Source organism: Octodon degus, unplaced genomic scaffold (assembly GCF_000260255.1).
Source record: "Octodon degus isolate 3935 unplaced genomic scaffold, OctDeg1.0 scaffold00007, whole genome shotgun sequence".
NCBI lineage: Eukaryota > Metazoa > Chordata > Mammalia > Rodentia > Octodontidae > Octodon > Octodon degus.
In genome coordinates, this window is record NW_004524583.1 from 4,547,559 (window position 1) to 4,548,923 (window position 1,365).

A 1,365-nucleotide genomic window follows, 5' to 3' on the forward strand; every position below is an offset into this window, starting at 1 on the left:
CTAAAAGCTTCTCAACAGCTTCCAAACAGCTCCTCCTCCTCCTCCACCACCACCTCTACTTCTTCTTCTTCTTCTTCTTCTTCTTCTTCTTCTTCTTCTTCTTCTTCTTCTTCTTCTTCATCTCCTCCTTCTCCTCCTTTTCACTCTCCTTCACCTTCACCTTCTTCTTCTTCTCTCTCCTCTCCTTCTCCTTCTCTTTCTTCTCCTTCTCCTTCTCCTTTTTCTCCTTCTTCTTGTCACTCTTCTTCACCTTCACCTTCTCCTCCTTCACCTTCAACTTCATTTTCTCCTTCCTCTCCTTCACCTTCACCTTCTCCTCCTTTTCCTCCTTTACCTTCATCTTCTCCTTCTCCTCTTTCTACTCCTTTACCTTCTCCTTCTCCTTCTCCTTCATTTCTGCCTCTCATGCCGCCAGCAATAATCCTCATGTGGGCCTTTTACATTCAGCATCACACTGATTGACTTCAGCTGGGTGTTACAAGTGGCCCACCAGTTGTTAATCCACCACAATTGCTTTTGCTATTCTGAATCTCTTCTGGTTCCATATGAATTTTAGAATTATTTTCCATAATTCTTTTCAGAATGCCATTGATATTTAGACTGGGATTATCTTAAACATGTATATCAATATTAGAATTATGGCCATTTTGACTATATTCATTCTGCCTGTCTAGAAACAAGGAATGTCTTCTCATTTTCTGATGTCCTTTTTGATTTCCTTATGTTGATCATCCCTTATATCTGTGTATGTACATGTACGTGTAGGTATGAAGTGTCTCATAAAATGTGTTTTTCATTTATTTAAAAATGATTGTTCCCATTATTGAATTTGAAGAACTTTTATATGCTATGACTTGCTATTATTTTCAATTTTGTTGTAATTTTTTAAAAAGATCAACTCCTGAATTTTTCTGTAGCATTCTTTTGAATTCTTTCTAAGCAATGTTTTCCCAAATACAAGCCATATAGATTTTCTCCCAAATATTCCTACCTACAAGCTATAATTCTGTTCTTGGATTTAAATTAATGGTATAGGGGCCGGAGAGATGGCTCAGTAGAATAAGCGCTTCCTTGGCAAGTGCAAGAGCCTGAGTTCAATCCTTGGTTCCACAAAAATAAAATAAAATAACAAATTAATGGTATAATTTTAGTTAACATTTGCATAGTATGCAAGACAAGGAGGAGGTGTTTTTGCTTTGATTTCATTTGGTTTGACATGTACAAATCTCACTGTTCCAACCTCATTCATTGAAAAGTTGATCTGTCTTCACTGGATTGGCTTTATATCCTTGTCAAAAAGAAGAAGAAGAAGAAGAAGAAGAAGAAGAAGAAGAAGAAGAAGAAGAAGAAGAAGAAGAAGAAGAA